At 36.8% G+C, this 19,392-nt stretch overlaps 1 long non-coding RNA gene across 1 annotated transcript; it reads left to right on the top strand.

The window, feature by feature from the left end:
- The first annotated feature begins 12,689 nt into the window (after positions 1-12,689).
- Positions 12,690-14,592, top strand: LOC111718634. The gene is made up of 3 exons (XR_004231417.1): positions 12,690-12,792; positions 13,734-13,786; positions 14,477-14,592. It is a non-coding gene; the product is annotated as an uncharacterized LOC111718634 (long non-coding RNA).
- The last annotated feature ends 4,800 nt before the right edge of the window (positions 14,593-19,392 follow it).

Raw genomic sequence — 19,392 nt, 5'->3', positions numbered from 1 at the left:
TTTGATTTGGGTTTGGGTTCTCTTGTCTAAAGCCTACTTTCAAAGGCTAGAAAAGCGGGAGTCACACCATCTTCCAGTTCATTCTTCTCTATCAAACAATCTAATAAATTGCTTTCTAAAACTATTTCATATTTTGGGGTTAATTCTCTTGACTAATAGAAGGAAGGTAGGAAACAAGAATTACATGTCCTAATGTGTTAAGCAGTTTACAAATATCTCATTTGGTCTTCACAACAACCATGGGAAGTAGATACTATTATCCCCATTTTACAATTGAAGAAACTAAGGTAAACAGAAATTAAATAACTTGTTCAAGGTTGCACCTCTAGTGAGTATATGAGACCATATTTGACCCCATTCTTTTCCATTCCAGGTTTAGTGCTTCATCCACTTAACTACCTAGCAACTTCCTGGGAAACTCACTACAACCTGGTTTAGAATCCCTGCTCTGATACTTGCTACCTGTGTAGCAAGTCACTTAATTTGTCTAGACCTCAGTTTCCTGATATATGAGTTGAGAATGTTGGAGATGGCCTCAGAGAGGTCCCTTCCAACTCTAGAACTATAATCCTATGACCTGTCACTTTTCAGCTCCAAAAAACTTAAAATGCTCAAGCAACCTGGTGGAAGAAATAGAGAATTGGCTTTGGAGTGAATGTCAAGACTTGCCTTTGACATACACACACTGGCTAATGACTGAGCAAATCATTTAACTTCTCAGCTTCCCAGGCCAACCTAAGATATCTTTCTCTCTACTATGTGTATATCTTGTATGTACATATTGTCTCCCTAGCTATTTACATGTTGCACCCCCCAGCACCACTATCTCTACCCTATAAGAAACAAAATATCTTAGCCAGAACTTCACTGACTGACTGAGCAATCCTGGAAGGATTTTTTTTTTTTACATTCTTGCAACAGTGAGGTAGTAGACACTTTTTTTGAAGCCACAAAGCCACTCTTATTTCCTATCCTGAAGCAATTTCCTTCCCTGATTCTCCATAAATTGGATGAGGCTTGGTTCTTGGTTGTTGTCTTTCATTCTTGAAGGAGACCAAAATGATATCACTATCAACAGGAGCTTGGAATGCTCTGCCACAGGTTGAACACAAATAGTTCCTATGAACATTTGGGATAGACTCTCTAACTTTGTGCATTTCACATTTCTCCTGAGCTAATTCAATTCTATTTTGCTAACAAAGCACAGAACCTTCTCTGATGAGGGCACGCCATGTTGGACAGTTCTGTGCCAGTGTTTCCCATGTCAGATAATCAGTTCTAAAGTTTTTAAGAGATACCTAGAGAGTATCCTTGTAATGCTTTTCATGATTACCTTCTGAGCACATATCCTGTTCTTCATAAAATAATCTTTGTGGCAAGTGTATCTTTGACATGTGAACAATGTGGCCAGACATAGATACGTTATCAGCCAGCATCATATCACTCATATATAGACCATCAGTTATGGCAAATGGTGAAGTTTTGAATGCTGTGGATAAGTTCTTACCTTGGCAGTATACTATCTAACATTGATAATGAGATTGACACACTCATTGTCAGAATTAGCTCAGTGTTTGCCAAGCTCCAAAGGAAAGTGAGAGAGGAAAGGTATTAGACTAATTACAAAATTGAAGGTCTACAGAGCCTTTATACTGATCTTATTGTTGTATGCCTCTGGTATACTGTGACAGTATACCAGCATCATGCCAAGAAATTGAATTGCTTCCATTTGAATTGTCTTAGAAAGTTTCTGAAGATCACCTAGTAGTATAAAATGTCAGACACGGAGGTCCTTTCTTGAACTAAACTGCCAATTGGATGTTACAGATGTTATAGAGTGTGAATCTCCACCTTTCATTACATCTCACAAATATCTCCAATTCTAATTCTCCACCCTTGATTATATCCTATTATTTTGTACCAAGCATTGTGCCAAACAAACCCAGGGAATACAAATGCAAGCAGAAAGAAAGTCAGTTCCTGCCCTCAAGGAACTGACATTCTTATGAGGGAAGATAACACAAGAAGGGACCAGAAAAGAGAGCAAAGTCCAGAGGGTTCTTTTTCATATCTAAACCCCCTGCCCCTGATTATTTTCTTTGTTTTGGATCCCAGCCTCCCATTTCTTAGGTTTCAATTTTCTAATTTAAATTTCACTTTGTGAGCTATAGAATTGTATTTTCATATAGAGATACTTAAGGCTATGTCAGGTGATGTAGTTAGTTATACAAAGCAAGATATTGTGTTACTGAACTGATAAACTGATACAAATTCAAAAATAAGTAGATGAAAGGTAACTGCAAGCACTGAGTGTGCATGCTTAATGAGTTAGTTAATATTAAATTTTCCCCAAATGAAGCGTTTTCTGCCATTTTTGAATATGGATTGTATGATGAAGGAGAGGGAACATGTTAAGGAGGAACATGCAATGTAGGACTAGAAAGTCTTTTAATTTCATCATCCTGAATGGGACCCAGTGAAGATTTCTCAGAGGTTATAGGATCTTAGGCTTAAGCTTCAAGAAGTCCCATGACCCACAGGAAGTAGACAGCATTGCTGATCATTGGTCAATGAACTCAAATCTTTTTTCTGTATAATTCACTCCCTGTTTCTGCCCCAGAATCACACACCATTCTGGGCTGCTCAATTGGTGTGATTGGATCTCTCCTTGCAAGGATTGAATAAATGTTTTCTGTTTATATATGAAGATATCTTGAGTAGTCACTTTGGGCAAGGGGATCTAGCATCCCCTTCCACACAGTTTATGGGGGCTCACTCTGGGATCTGTGACTTCTCAGAGAGATGGCTGGGTTCTGATGCAAGACAGGAACCAGGTTCCGCTTTTCTCTAATTGTCCTTGAGATCAGACTCTCAGTCTCCTTCTCTGTGAAGTATGGGCCAGAAGAGAGGCATCCAAACAAACAGAAGCAGAAGCCTCTGAACAAGCCATAGAGAACACTCAGGTAATTTGTATGTGCATAATCTAGAGGCAAGAGATGTGTCTATGTCCTTGGGCTGTCCTAAGGCTGAAGAGATCATCAAGGATTGGTGATCCAAGGTAAGGGGTAGCGCCTAAACCAAAAGGAAGTCCTGATAAATGGCACAGAGCAGGGGCCCTCTGGATGACTGCTGGATGGGGGCAACTCCTCTGGGTTTGAGGATACCAGTTGAAAGGTCGGCTCTGTGCATTACAGGATCACAAGCCATGAGACTAGAGCTGCTCTCCCCAGAGGGAAAGGGGAAAGAATAGTCGAAAACCAAATCTTCAGAGCAAAAATAAAAAATACCACTCGATAGTGCACTTGATGAAATATTGCTGTTTTGTGTGGGGAAGGGATGGTCCTCTTTCATGTAATTTTTGTCTCTGTTGGTGTCTTTGTGCAGAAGGTCTGTCATGTCTGTTCTGTGAGCTAGATTTTGTTACCTAGAAAGATTTAAAATGCATTTAAAATGTTTTTTTTTTTAAAAAAAAAGCCTGACCCTTTTCTGGAGACCCCAGCTCTGGCCAAGCTGAGAACTACAGAAATAAAATTAGCTAATTTTTGAGAAAATGATTGGGGAGTTTAGCAATTGGTCATTTCAAAATTGCAAAAGTGCTTAACATAAAACAAATGCTCTATGAGTGTTAACTTCTTTATTGGATTTAATTGCTTCATATTTCAAAACTTTATATGGGTTTTTAGATGTGACCAATATACAATGCCAGTGTTGAGATAAATGTGTAAAGTAATTTGGAAGCAAATTCAACTAAATTAAGGCCTCCAAGAGAAAGATAATGCATAGAATAAAGAGAGCCTTTTTCTCTTTCTTCCCTCTTCGAGCCCCATTCCCTGACTGCAGTAGGGATACATGAACAGAGGCGCTTGAGAGAAAAAAATACACTCACTCAGTTCAGTGAAATTTGTTATTTGAGATATGACAGTAAAAGCAGTTTTATGTAAATTGTAATCTCTTTGCACTGACTGTTAACAGAAGATTTAAGAGTTTGGGAATTTCAGGGAAAACAGAAAAACTCCTGACTTCTTTTAAAACCTGGCAGCAAACAGCCTAGTTCACAAGCCTTTTCTGATTCACACAGGAAAGAGAAAAAAATGTGAGGACAGGCAAAAACAATCAAAGTAATAGTTTCCTTCTAAAATTGTAGAACTGAGATTTGGCTTGTAACTAAAAGTTTATATCTTGGGAGGGAGGGGGCCCGGGAGTGGAGAGGGGGGGAGGACAACCTTTTGTCTGTATCAAGTTTGCATTCAAAGCCTGGAGACCTGAGAGTATACAGCTCTGAATTGGGGGCAGAAAGGTCAGAGAATAAAAGAGAACCAAGAAAGCAGATGTCAAACAAAGAAAGTAGACAGACAGGAAGTGGAGTCTTTTTCTTTTAAATTGTAAATTTGTTAAGCTTCTTAAAACTATTTTATAAGATTGTTATCCCTGAGAAATAACTTGTTTTGAGTTATATAAGTCCCAAAGAAGGATGAGTTACTGATAATCTTCAACTTTGTTAAGAACAATTTCTAATGATTGGCTTTTACACCAGGAATGATGGGCCTAAGGCCACCTCCTTAGATATCAAAATAAGTTGTAAACTTTATATGATGACTCTCTCACTATTACAATTACATGAGACAATCACTATGTACTAGAATTGTGAATTTGTTTACTTGAAGCACAAGATCTTAGAAATTTGTGTGCAAATATTAAAACATTACTACTTCAAATTAAAATCTGTATTTGATTTGATTTTGTTTGGGGCAATTGCACCTACCCAAACTGACTACTTAGGAGTCACTCCAAATGATGTACAGAAAGAATTTATTAGAATCTCGAGAAGCGGACCCTCCTGGCCTGTGGGCCTGAAAGGACAGCAAAGATACCCACAGGAGGAGAGTCATTCGCTTGAAGATGCTTACAACTTTTATACATTTCAGACAAAGAACCCCCAAAATCCCACCCTCTATGTAATGTTAAAGGTCACTTTTAATGGGGTGACCAGTTCCTCCATTTGTCCTATTTCGTATTCTGCCTTAAGGTTATGACCATCCCCTCTTAATGGTTGAGATAAAGGTATTATAGACATTCCTTAATGTCATTAGAATATCAGTAACCTCCATCTATGAGGCTATCCCCACCTAGGTCTCTGCATTATGTCATTGTTCTTGTTATTCCATAAAAGGCTTACTGTCCCGATACTTGGGGCTAGACCTTTTGAGATGAGAGTCTTGTCTAGCCCTGGGATCCACTGGTCCCAGTATTTCTCTCCATTTAATAAACTATTGAATTGGTCTCTAATCTCTGTCATTCTCAGTTTCTTTTAACATTACATCTATAGGTTGTGATTGGTTACATAAACCTTTATCTCCCTATTTGGTCAGTGGAATCCAGTGAAAAAGGTGATATACACCTTCGGCCACTTAATTCCTTCTTTGGACAATGGAATGCAGTCCAGGTCTGTCTGGGGCCTATCGGCCTGAGCTACTTTAGTTAACAGTCTGTGATCAATATGTGCTTAATCTGTAAGTTCTTCACCTTTCCACATAATTTTAAGTTTAAAAAAATAGGTTATTAAAACAAAGTTATGATCTTAAAGGAAGGAAAGGGACCCACATGTGCAAAAATGTTTGTGGCAGCTCTTTTCATAGTAGCAAGAAACTGGAAACTGAGTGGATGCCCATCAGTTGGAAAATGACTGAGTAAGTTATGGTACATGAATGTTATAGAATATTATTGCTCTATAAGAAATAATCAGCAGGATAATTTCAGAAAGGCCTGGAGAGACTTACATGAACTGATGCTAAATGAAGTGAGCAAAACCAGGAGATCATTGTACACATCAACAAGAAGATTATATCATGATCAAATCTGATAGATGAAGCTCTCTTCAACAATGAGATGATTGAGACCAGTTCTAATAATCTTCTGATGAAGAAAGCTATCTACACCCAGAGAGAGGACTATGGGAACTAAGTATGAATCATAACATAGCATTTTCATTCTTTTTGTTGTTTGTTTGCATTATTTTCTTTCTCATTTTTTATCTTTTTGATCTGATTTTTCTTGTGCACATAATTATATAAATATATATACATGTATTAGATTTAAAATATAAAATTTTTTAATATGATTAATATATATTGGACAGTTATTCAGGGGAGAGAATGGGAAGAAAGGAGGGAAAAATTTGAAACACAAGGTTTTACAAGAATCGTTGTTGAATAATTATTCATGCATATGTTTTGAAAATAAAGAGCTGTAATAAAAAATAAAAATAAAAATGAAGAAATTTCTTCTCTCTTCAAGCCTCCCAAGTTCCTTCTCCTTCCCCAACCCTCTCAGCTAAGAACCTTGCTTCTTATTTTAAAGGGGAAAATGGATGCCAATTTTCCATGAGCTCTCATCTCCCCTCTTGCTCAACTCACATCACTCAAATGCCTTTCAACTATCTTCTCCTTCACTTCTGTCTCACATGAAGAAGTGACCTTTTTCTTGTTTTTGTTTGCTTGTTTGTTTGTTTGTTTGTTTTATTTGCTGAGGCAATTGGGATTAAGTGACTTGCCCAGGGTCATACAGCTAGGACGAGTTAAACATCTGAGGCCAGATTTGAATTTAGGTCCTCCTGACTTTAGGGCTGGTCCTCTATCCACTGCATCACCTAGCTGTCCCATGACCTTTTTCTTAAGGGTAACCCCTCTACTTGCACGAGAATTCCTATATCCTGTCTCCTCCGTTTGCCCCCTTTGTCATACCCGCTCACTTAATTTCAATTTCTCCCTCTCTATGGTTCCTACCCCTTTGGTTTGGTCTTTGTGGCTAAACTTCTCAAAAGGTCACCTACAAGAGGTGACTCTTCTTTCTCTCCCCTACTGTCTTCTGAGTACTTTACAATCCATCTTCTCAAACTCATTATTTGACTGAAACTGCTCTATCCAAAGTTATCAGTAATCCCATCATTGACTGTAATGGGCTGAGGTTTGAGTTGATGCACTGAGGTCCCAAGTACGTGAGGCTAAATAGTAATTGGGCTATACTCTATTAATATACATGATTGGATAAAGAATGGTCCCTGCCCACTCTCTGTGCAAGTCCTGATGTGTTGTATAGGAAATGACGATTTTGGTGGGTGGAGGCAGAGAGAGACAGGAAGAGAAGGTGGGAGAGATCAGGCCTGGGTTCCACTCTCCTAGCTGCTGGTCGTGTGGCTGCTGGTCTAGCTAGCTTCTTAACTCAGCTACACACATTGCTATCGCCGATTCTCTTCCACCTCCAATCCTTCTTCACTGAGAATAAAGACTGACGATTTTCCCCTAACCTGAATTCCTGACTCCTGCTGATTTAAAAATACACGATCTTCACAATTGACAAACCCTTTTTTCTCACTTCTTTTTCTCCTTGACCTCTCTGCAGTCTTTGACACTGTTGATCATTCTCTCATTTCTGATTCTCTTTCCTCTGGATTATTGGGACACTACTCTCTCCTTCTCAATCTCCTGTTCTGGATCCTCAGCCCAGATCATGCTCTCTAACAATAGTTCTGTCTTGGGTCCTCTTCTCTTCCTCCTCTATATTGCTTCATTTGGATTCTCAGTGCTAATGATTTTCAAATCAACCTATACTGTTCTATCCATTTTACTGTCTTCCAAATTCGCATCTCTGACTCCTTTCTGACGTCTTGAACTGAATATCCCATAGGCATCCTGCATCAACAAGTCCAAAATGGAACTCATTATCTTTTCCCCTAAATCCTCTCCAATCCAAACTTCTCTATTATTGTAGAGAACACCATTCTCCTAGTCCCCCAAGCTCAGAACCTAGGAATAGCCCTCAATTCCTCAATATTGCTCATTCTGCATCCCCATATCCACTCCCTATATCTAAGCTATTGCCAAAGTCTGATGATTTCACCTTTGCAACATCTCCTAAATATGTCCCCTTCTTTCCTGACATTGCATTCAATCTGTTGCAGGCCCTTGGATTATTGCAATAGTTGGTTGGTGGCTCTGGCTGCCTCAAGTTTCTTCCCATTTCGGTTTATTCTTTTAAGCCACTGAAGTGATTTTCCTAAAATCCAAGTCTGATCATGTCACATGCAAACGGATGTAATAAATTCCAATATCTTCCTACTGCTTCTTCCAGGATTAAATAGAAATTTTTTTTTTGGACATTCCTATTCCTATCTTTCCAGTCTCCTCACTTCTTATTCCCTCAACAATACTCTATAATCTAGTAACAATGGCCTTGTGATCATTCCATGAAAAAGATACTCCGCCTCTTGACCCTGAGCATTTTCTACTGTCCTCCATTCCTGGAATGCTCTCCTTTCTCCTCTCCAACTACTGACCTCCCTGGATTTCTTTAAGTTACAACTAAAATCTCATTTTTTTAAATAGGTAGTGATCTTTAGCAATAAAGAGAAGACACACATCAATGAAAAATACTGAAATATAACTATAGAAAAACTCCCTGACAATTGAAACTAATCTGAAATATAATGGGCTTCTTTGGATGTAAATAAGTTCCTCTTCAGCAGAAGTTTTCAAACAGAGACTGGATAACTACTTGTTAGGGATGTTGTAAGATGGATTCTTTTACAGAAGCAGACAGTCTTTCTGGTGCCTTCTAATTCTGAGATAAAATCTCATTTTCTACAGGAAGCCTTTCCTACCCTCTCTTAATTCTAGCGCCTTTCCTCTGTAATTATTTCCAATTTATCCTGTATATGTCTTGCTTGTGTATATTTATGTATTTGTTTGTTGTCTCTCCACTAGATTGTGAGCTCTCTGAGAGCAGGGAATATCTTTCGCCTCTTTTTGTATCTCCAGTGCAGTTAATTAATGTCTATTGACTTCTTGTTACAAGAGAAAAGACATAAGTAGCCCAAATGGTTGAGACTAATTGAGACCTGGCTGGGGCAGGGGAAGGAAGAAGGAAGAGGCATCAGAGTTGATAATTCAAAGGGGATATTTATGATGATATTCACTCTATCCAGACAGATCACCACTTCTGAAAGTTGTCTTATTTGCCTGGGATCACAAGAGCAGTTTGTGTCAGAGAAAGAACTTCAACTCAGATCTTCCTAACTGAGCATCCACCTCTCCACTTACTAGTCCAGAGCTGCTCCTCTTTATAATAGTAATTGCATTAGTTTTTTTTTTTTTAACTTTTCCTTTTTTGAAATCTAATCCATTAAAACCTCCTCATACTTTGGATAAGATTAAGATTCAGTGATTTTTTTTTTTCTTGGAATAGTGAGCTATTTGGTGAAAAAACTTCCCCTACTGAGCTGTACTTCAACAATCACCAATTCTAGAGAGATGAAAGTGGATCCATGAAATTACAATATCCAGCATGTAGATGGCAGTGAAAGCTAGTGAGTGAGAGATATTCCAGATCAGAAACAAAAACAAAACTGCATCAAAATAATGTCTGGAGCAAAATTTATGATCAACTAGTTTTCATATTTAAGTCTTAAATTCAGGGTGATTTAGTGGTCTTGGTTCAAATGTAGTTGCATTTTGATATTCTTCATTCCTAAAAACTCACTCGACTCTCAGTTTATAAACTTAATGAAAATTTATTAATTTATTGGCAAGGTATTTAGGATTAAGTGACTTGCCCAGGGTCACACAAGCTAATAAGTGTTAAGTATCTGAGGCTGAATTTAAACTCAGCTTCTCCTGATTTCAGGTCTAGTGCTCTGTCCATTGTACCATCTAGCTGCCCCCTTACTAAATCCTTATCAACAAAAGCAATCAAATAGTATACAAAATCTGTTGTTGCCTTTAAGGGGCAGAATCAAATGAACTAAGAAATTATAAGCACAAACCTAGTTCAAGCCCCCACTCACCTCTCTTGCCTAAACTATTAAAAAATAGTCTAAGAAATCTCCCTGCCTTCTGTCTGTCCTTACTCTGTTCCGTTCTTGACTTAGTTGCCAGGTTTATTATTCTAAAGCAGAAGTTCTTAACCTGGGGCTAATTGATCCCTTAAAAAGTCCACGCATACATTTTAGGGGTCCATGAACTTTGGCAGTGGAAAAATACATCTTTATTTTTACTAATTGAAATTCAATATTGCTTCCAGTTATAAATGTAAGCAACAAACATTATCCTGAGAAATTACCCATAGGCTTTTTATCAGACTTACAAAGGCAACCATGACACAAAAAGGGTAAAAAAATTCCACTTTTTATGGTTTTTGAAAGCAATATTCTGTAATTGATCATCTGAATGATACAGATTTTGAAATGCCTTCTACATCAGAGACCAGCTGTTTCTTTATAATTCGGTATTTATTACAACTACCACCTCCTATTTCTTTTCTTGAAAGTTGTACAGGTATTATTTTTCTGAGTAACCTACAAGCCTTTGTTCCATTTCTTTTATGATTTTGAAACACATTTTCTATTGTGGCAACATAAGGTGTTTTTCCCTATGTTGTCTTTTGCCTTCAAGTCCCCAATGACTATCAAAATATTTATTGATTTGTGTTGAACAGTCTTAGGAAAATGTTTAGAAAAATTTCCCCCTTCTGCAAATAAGTACATTAATATATTGTTGGTGGAGCTGTGAACAAGTTTAACAATTCTGAAAAGCAATTTGGAACCATGTCCAGAAAGCTGCTAAATTATGTATATCCTTTGATAGCTATATCACTATTAGATTTATATCTCCAAAGAAATAAAAGAAATCAAAGAAAGAGCAAAAGGATCTATCAGTACAAATATATTCATAGGTTGCCCCAAATTGGAAATCTTGTTAGGGAAGACTAAATTATCTTGTGATACATGAATATAATGGAAAACTATTTTGCCATAAGAAATGATGAAATGGATAATTTCAGAAGAAATTGAGAAGACTTCTATGAAATGATGCAAAACAAAGTGATCAGAACTAAGAAAATAATTTATAGAATGATAACATTATAGGGAAAAAACAAATTTGAAAGACCCAATGGTAAATCCAAAAGAATGGAGACAAAACATTCTTCTCTTCTCCTGATGGAGAGGTGAAAAACTTAAATGCAGAAAGCAATAGCACATTTTTGAATAGTGACTAATGTGTGAATTTGATTTTCTGAACTAGGCAGCTATGTATTGAGCACTTTCTTTTTCTTTTTAATTTGCTCAATGTGAGGAAGTGACTTTTAAAAATATTTGTTAATTATTAACTGTGGTATATGAATATTATGGAATATTATTGTTCTGTAAGAAATGACCAGCAGGATGATTTCAGAAAGGCCTGGAGAGACTTACATGAACTCATGCTGAGTAAGGTGAGCAGGACCAGGAGATCATTATATACTTCAATAACAATACTATATGATGATCAATTCTGATGGACATTGCCCTCTTCAACAATGAAGATGAACCAAATCAGTTCCAATAGAGCAGTAATGAACTGAACCAGCTACACCCAGGGAAAGAACTCTGGGAGATGACTATAAACCACTACATAGAATTCCCAATCCTTCTATTTTTGTCTGCCTGCATTTTTGATTTCTTTCACAGGCTAATTGTACACTACTTCAAAGTCCAACTCTTTTTGTACAGCAATATAACTGTTTGGACATGTGTACTTATATTGCATTTAATTTATACTTTAACATATTTAACATGTATTGGTCAACCTGCCATCTGGGGGAAGGGGTGGGGGGAAAGAGGGGAAAAATTGGAACAAAAGGTTTGGCAATTGTCAATGCTATAAAATTACCTATGCACATATCTTGTAAATAAAAAGCTATTAAAAAATACTTGTTAATTGAAAAAATAAAAAAATAATATTTTTTTCAAAAAGAAAGATGCAATTAATTCCTTCATCTGCAATAGATGTTGGCCCACAAGCTGCAATTATTTCAGTTATTGCAATTGAAGGGTTAATTGGGGTTAAGTGACTTGCCCAGGGTCACAGAGCTAGTAAGTGTTAAATGCATGGGACCGGATTGTTAAATGTCTGAGACTGCATTTGAATTCAGGTTCTCCCGATTCTAGAGCTGGTGCTCTATCCACTGTACTAACTAGCTCTGCCTCAACTATGTTCCTAATGTGTTTTAGGTTGAAACAGGAATTCCCAGAAAGCACAGCACTGGATATTTTGGAGAGAAACTCTGGGAGTTTCAAGATTACTAAGATTAGTTTGCAGATATTTGGGGGAAGGTGAGGTGGATTATGAAAAAGACCACTTTTCTCCTTTCTCTTTAATTTTAGTTCCTTCCTTCTAGGGATCTCAACGAATAGCACTGGGCTTAGAATCAGAGAGACTTCAGTTCAAATGTAACTTCAGATTTCCTTATCTGATTTTGGACAAGTTATTTAACATTTGTCTGCTTCAGTTTCCTTATCTGTCAAATGGACATAATAATAGTACCTGTCTGTGAAGGTTGTTCTGAGCATAAAATGAAATGGTACTTTTAAAGTGCTTTGTAAACCTTAAAAACTTACATAAATTTTAGTTATTATCATTATTATAATCTGCAGTTCATCCTGTATATATCTTGTTTGTACATAGTTGTTTGCATGGCTATGAGCTTCTTAAGGACAGGAACTAATTTTTGCCTCTCTATCTTCAGCACTTCTACAGTATCTGGCAGATAGTAGGAGCTTAATAAATGCTTGTTGAGTTTATTTAAGAGGAATAAAAGTAGTCTTGATCTTGACATCTGACTTTTTGTTTCCTCTCCAGAAGTCTGTTGAAGGCTTGCCAATGGAGGATGTGGCTACTGTGGGGCAGCCTGAATCTAGTCAGAATGAGATAATTTCTCTTCTGGAGACTTCCTTCCTTTCCCTGGGCTCTGAGCTGGGAGGTAAAGGTCCTAAGTGAAACAGAAAATTTTTAAAGAAAATGTCTCATGATTCAGGCCAGTTCCAATGGTCTGTGATGAAGACAGCCATCTGCACCCATAGAGAGGACTGTGAGAACTTAGTGGGGATCACAATATAGTATTTTTACTCTTTTTATTGTTGTTTGCTTGCATTTTGCTTTCTCTCTCAGTTTTTTTCCTTTTTGATCTGATTTTTCTTGCGCAGCATTTCAATTGTGGAAATATGTATAGAAGAATTGCTCATGTTTAACATATATCAGATTACTTGCCATCTAGGGGAGAGGGTGAGGGGAAAGGAGGTAAAAAAGAATTTGGAACACAAGGTTTTGCAAGGGTGAATGTTGAGAATTACTCATGCATATGTCTTGAAAATAAAAAGCTTTAATTAAAAAAAAAGAAAATTTCTCAGAGAAATTTTCAATTATGCCTATATTCAGTTCCCATAGTCCTCTCTCTTTAAACATGTGACACTGCAGTGTGGTAGAATCAAAAAACTGTTTTACAATCAAGAGAGCTCAGGGCTAAAAATTCCTGGTTCTAATACCAGCTGTGAGATCAAGTTACTTTGCCTTTTTTGAGTCTTCGAAATGTCACATGTAAAATGGGAATAGTAATATCTGCTGTATATACCTAATATGTTTGTGATAATGTTGAAATGAGAAAATGTATGTATAAATTTAATAAAAGTTTAAGTGCTATATAAATGTCAGCTCTTATTATTGAAATGTCAGATTTGGAAAGTTCTTCAGAGATCATCTAGTCATAGAATCATAAGATTATATATCTAGAATTGTAAGGATCTTCAGAAATATCTAGTCTAAGTCTTTAACAAATTGGGAAACTGAGGCACAGGAAAGATGTGGTTTGTCCAATCATAGTCTGTATTTGAACTTAGGTTCTATACCAATACTTTCATTTTACAGATGAGGAAATTGAGGCCCATAGAATGGGAGTGAGCTGCTTAGCATTCTATAATGTGAGTAGATTCAAATCTTAACCTTCTGACCTTTCCCTACAGGCCAGTACTTTCTTAACTACCCTAGGGTTACTATATACTTTCTAATTCCTTTGTTTTTATTATTTGTTTTTTTTTTACTTTCCTCTGACTTTAGATGGATTGTCTGGCTTAATTTTTACACCTAAGATCAAACGAGAGCAACAGTTATCTTCTGCCTAAAATGAATTCTAAATCTAAACTAACACTTTTGGCCAGGGGCACAAGAATTTTGTGGGCCATTCTGCCCCAGAAATGTCTAACTCTATGATGTTCACAAAATCATGCACTACCTGAACTTAGAACTTTCTTTCTGAAGCTTTTGGGAGCCATTATATAAACAAACTTGAAATTACAGCATTTCTGAGAGAGACAGAGATAGACAAAGAGAAAGACAGAGACAGAAAAAGAGACAGAAAGAACAAATAATTTCACATTAATGGATGGCCCATTTTTTTCTTTCTTCTATGAACTTATACTCTATTTTCTAGTATATTTACTTTTGTACATGTCTCATTTACCCTATGAGACTGAAAGCTCCATGAGGGCAGGCAGAAACCATTGTCTTATTTATTCTTGCCTCTCTCCTCAGAGTTGATCATAGTGTTTTAATGCATGATGGTAATGAATTTTTATTTCACAAAAAATCACCCATCTCCTCTTTTCTTCTAGGGTTCACTGTCACCTAAACCACAATCTTACTTGAAGAAGATACTTTATTGAAAAATGAAACTTGAAACTTATAGTCAGTTTTTACATATGTATACTCTTGATTAAATCATAGACTATTAAAAGTTGGGAGAGTTCTCAGATGTCATCTGTTTTGGCAGCATGTTCTTTTGTTTGGTCATTTCATCATGTCCCACTCTTCATGACAAACTTGTGGGGTTTTCTTGGCTAAAATACTGTAATACTTTACCATTTCCTTCTCTAGCTCATTTTACAGATGAGGAAACTGAGGCAAACAGGGTAAAGTAACTTGCCCAGGGTCACGTAGCTAGTAAGTGTCAGAGATTGAATTTGAACTCAGGTTCTCCTGATTCCAGTGCCAGTTCTCTATTGATTGTGTCACCTAGCTGCCCCCAGTTCACTGTCAAATGACTTGTTTTTTCATCACATTCTCTCATGCAGTTGCTTTTTTTTAAAAATTTTTTTTTAGCTCATACAAATTTCTTTATTTGTAAAATAAGTTTCTTGGATTAGATGATTTCTAAATTTCTTTATAGCTTTAAATCCTATGATCCTCTAGGCAAAATCTAATTTTCCAATTCCCCTTATCAACTAATTTGACCCAGGATCACCAATAGTATTGTCTGATATCTATGTTCTTCTTCCAATAAAAGGAAGTCTACCAAACCTTAATAAGGGCACTGAGGGGGAGCTTCCTTTGGGCAAGGCAGCATTGCAAAGTTTGCAAACTGGTTTAAAATGCTATTTGATTTTATCCTCACAACAACCCTGGAAGGTAGTTGCTATTATTATTCCCATTTCACAGATGAGAAAATTGAGGCAGACAAAAGTTAAGTGGCTTGCTTAGAATCATGTGTTTAGTAAATATCTGAGGCTGGATTTGAACTTGGGTTTTCTAATTCCAGGTCCATCATTCTATTCACTATACCATCTAAATGCCTCTAATAACAATTAGTTCATAATAACAATATCTTGGCTATATATGATATCCATGAAAATGGTCATCATGGTATGGTGAAATGAGAATTAATAATGGAATTAGACACCTTGATTCAAATTATGGTCCCTCTACTTACTGTACAACATTGAGCAAATTACTTCCTCTCTCTCCCAAAACAATTATTTCTGCTTTGATCAGAAACCTTGAGGTCTTCTCTTCCTAGATTTATTTATTCATTCCTTTATTTATCCATTTATTTATTTATTTATTTGTCCATCCATCCATCCATCCATTCATTTATTTGTTTGTTTATTTTGGACAGGATGAAGAGGAGATTCTTTGCCTCAAGTCTTTGCCTTACCTTAACCACTGAATAGGTCCTGCCTCAGTCAAACTGAAGCCTTAGCTTAAAAAGGTCAAGGTCTCCCATTGCATCAGAGCCATCTCTAGTCAACATGATCTATATCTGGCCACTAGACCCAGATGGCTCTGTAGGGAAAAGTGAGGCAGGTCACCTTGTACAACTCTCCTTTACTTAAATTCAATTCACCTGCATGTCACGGCATCACTTCCTTGATGTCATGGTCAGAGAACCAAGGACAAACAACAATTCTCTCTCCCTGGCCTCAGTTTTCTTATCTTAATATTTCTTATTAAAAGTATAATCTTTTCTAGCAATAAATTGTTTTCTCCCATAATGTTTTACAATTCTGGCTGCATATTTCACCATTTAACAACATATAACACTTTGTGGTTTATGCTTACACCTTAAAATGATTAGTGATGGGCCCTGTATGATTAACCTGAGTTTCTGCCATGATTAACTAGCTATTCATTAAATGTCACCTTGCATTTTATTTGCATATTTAACCTACTGCTGTTTTATTTTTCCTGTGTGGGAAATGTCAAATGTGGTAGGTGTGAAATATGAGTGATGGGAGACATTGAACATGAGAGGGTTAAAGGAAGCAGTTGTTAAAAAAAATAAGCATATGGGGTCATTAAATTATTGATGTTGGGTTTTTTCCATAGTGGATTTATAAATAATACATGTTTTCAAGGTTATTTCCATTACATTTCTTTAGGGACAACTAAAAAGTCTTCTCCTTTTGAGGTTGAAGAGAACTGACAGTTATGGAAAGGTCACCAAAATGTTCATTCATGTAGGAAAAAAGAGTTCCTGTTAAAAAAAAAAAAAAGTAATTATGACCCAAAGCAATTCTTATATAACAATACACTCAGCTCAGTTTTGTGGAAGCCGGAGCTACAAATAGGGTAGGGATAACCAGGGCTCTGTCCTAGTCTTGAAACTCAGAAAATGCTGACAACATTTAAACTCCTTCTGAGGCACAGCTTAGTGCCTGATTAGCAAGAGTAATTAATAAAAGAAGCAGATTCTCAAACTACTTCCAATCCTCTCCTTCTGTATGTCTCTTCAGCAGCAGCCTTGCAGTGTCCCAGGGACTCTTTCTTAAAAAGGTTATTGGAAGGTATTTTTTTGGCTGCTTGCCCCAGGTGTCAAACTGGTCGGTAATAGCTTTGATGTGATTTGTTTGTCTTATTCTTTTCCTCCTGAAAAAGATATTAACTGGAAATTAAATTTTCCTCCAAAAAAGAAATAAGCTGAATGTAATAGATTTTCTAATTAAACATAACTCAACATTCTTCCAATAAGAAGAATCTAACTAAAACTTCCCTTGGGAACCTGATATATGGTTGAACTTAATTTAAGAAATGGTTTAAACAGTGAAAATTGGATGATAAACCATCCCTATATCTTTAGAGAAATGTGAGTTATTGTTATTATCTCTGGATTTAGTAAAATCCAGAATGTGCATGGTTGTCAAGGCACTAACCTGCTCTCTTACAAATGTTTAAACAAAACCTCATGTTTCCCTGTGTCATATATTGTAATATATATTATATATATTACATATATGGTGTCATATATTGTAATGTTCGGGCTAGCTTTCTGGAGGACCTCAACTTTGAGCTTAGTGCAGGAGTGCAGGAGGCAGGAGAGCCACCAGGAGGATGGTCAAAGATGGAAGGTCTCATTTCCAGTCCTCTCAGTCCTTAAATACTTGGTATGATTACATCATTACAGCACACTGATTATGTGTGAATTAGAGAACTATCATATCACCATGCTAAGTACTAAGTATATATATGAACTAGAGAATATCATCTCATCATTTCCATTGAGTTAACACCTTGTTTCAAGTATACTTCTCCAGAGTTCCAGCCCTCTACCCTCTTGTGCCTTTGTCATCTTTTTAGAATGGAATATTTTTAAAGGTGATAGTAGATGAGTGATTAATGCTATCTCTAAAGAGAATTCTGCAGGAAGCAAGAAATGTCTATCACTCCTTTTCTTCCTCTGTCTGCTCCTTAGAAGATCAAATACCTTCCAAAACCTGCTAACTTATCTGGTCCCCTCATGCCCTGTTTAGCTCTGTCCTCCTCCAGAAGCATTTTTCCCCTACCCCCCCCCCCCCTCCCGTCCCTGCAACCCGAGGTTTAGATAAAACCAATGATCATTAGATAGGGCTATGTGAAACAATTGGGTGATCCAGCTCTAGATACAGCTCCATGTTTCTGACCTCCAAACAAAACTTAGGATCGCAGAACTCCAACTTAACAGAAGAAACCTTAGACTCAAGTCCCATGTCCTGTACCTTGCAAGAATTCTCCCAATAGTATCACATAGCCCTATCTAATGATCATTTGTTTTATCTAAACCTCTGATTACAGGAAACTGACATTCTCTCCAAAGACAGCCTATTTCCTTTGTTTCAGGACAGTGCTACTTGATAATAAGTAATCAATTAGGTGAAACTAGTCCCTGCAGAATGCAAATGTGGTTGCTAACACATTGCCTTAATCACTGAGGAGTGAGAGAATGTTGATGATTTCAGGCATCCAGGAATATAGATGGGGGAGGTATTTTTGTTTATGGGAAGGTATCAGATCTTACCAGGGATGAATGAACAATAAACAAATAAACAACTACTTGGAACAAAAAAAAAAAAAAACAAGATCATGGACCAGAACAATTTAAGAATAGAGAAAACTGATGACATCAGAAAATGATGATAAAATGTGGTTGATTAACTCAGACACAGACACACATACACATATAAATATATAATTTATTACTTTGAGGTACAAAAAGTATAGTTGCTAATTAGTTTACAAAATTATCATCCATCTCTCTAAATTTAGGAGGAATTGTTAACAATATTATACAAGATGACCCCTTTATATAAACAACCCCATTTTTAAGTCTTCTAGATTTATTTAATGCCCCACTACTTGGAGCAGCCTGAGAAATAAAAACATTGTTTACTGGGGGGGGAGGGGACGGGGGAGGGGGGCGAAGGATAGGAGAAAGGGAGCTGGTTTTTTTATGGGCAAAGAATCATTAAGATGGAACAAGTCATTTCATATTTATGGGTCTGTTTCGCAATAACAAGGAATAAGAATAAGGAGCTCTAATATGCTATCTTCAAAATGGTGATTTTGAGGCACAGCAAAACTTTGAAATATCAAAGAAAAACCAAATGCTATTTATTATACTGTACTTCTTCACCAAGGGACCAGAGGCAAGACATAATCTTTTTGGATCTCATGTCCTTATCTGTAAAATAAGAATTTTCAATCAGACTTTAATGTTCCTTCCAGCTCTCAATCTATGATCCTCTCCTAGCTTTCATCATGGTGTGATGGTTCTTGAATCATAGACTTTTAGAATTGGAAGGGCCATCTCAAAGGCCATCTGATCTAACTCTTACTTGAAAAGATTCCCTATTATGACATGCTCAACAAGTGACCATCCAGACTCTATTGGTGTCCAAACTCTAACAAATCCTACCAAGCTAGAAATGCTTGAAGTAGGACTCCAGTAACAGACTGGCCTGTAGTTATTTGTCCTATAAAGATAGTTTAGCATGGAGAG

This window comes from Sarcophilus harrisii, chromosome 2 (genome assembly GCF_902635505.1).
Source record: "Sarcophilus harrisii chromosome 2, mSarHar1.11, whole genome shotgun sequence".
Taxonomy (NCBI): Eukaryota; Metazoa; Chordata; class Mammalia; order Dasyuromorphia; family Dasyuridae; genus Sarcophilus; species Sarcophilus harrisii.
The sequence above is the reverse complement of the archived record's forward strand: the minus strand, read 5'-3'. Positions and strand labels throughout refer to the sequence as shown.